Genomic DNA, 451 nt, shown 5'->3' with positions numbered 1-451 from the left:
CGTGCGTGAGTGCATGCGTGTGTATACATTTAGTGAAACAGAATTATTACATCCAGTACAAAGCACAATGGTTAGAAAATAATTGGAAACTTCAAAAGAAAAATGCTCCATCTTTCTTACAAAGCTTTAATCCAATCTTGATACAAGAACAACAGGTATTCCTCTGTCATATCAGTTATCTGTAACACGTAATGAATATTATAAAATTAACAATCATCACTATTTGCAGTCCCCGAAATTAACACTGTTTCGGTTGCCATATGTTAATCATACCTGTAATTACTAAGGCAAATTAACATATCGCAAAATTTAGAAGGGGGATGATCTGGAAAATATAATTGTACTTATATAATAGAAATGAAAAGAAAAATCATATACACATCATGAGCCTCTTTGAAAGGGGGGAGGGGTTAGTGCATGTCCGATCTTTTAAACTGGTTCATGCAACCTT

This window comes from Penaeus monodon, chromosome 21 (genome assembly GCF_015228065.2).
Source record: "Penaeus monodon isolate SGIC_2016 chromosome 21, NSTDA_Pmon_1, whole genome shotgun sequence".
Classification (NCBI taxonomy): Eukaryota; Metazoa; Arthropoda; class Malacostraca; order Decapoda; family Penaeidae; genus Penaeus; species Penaeus monodon.
The sequence above is the reverse complement of the archived record's forward strand: the minus strand, read 5'-3'. Positions refer to the sequence as shown.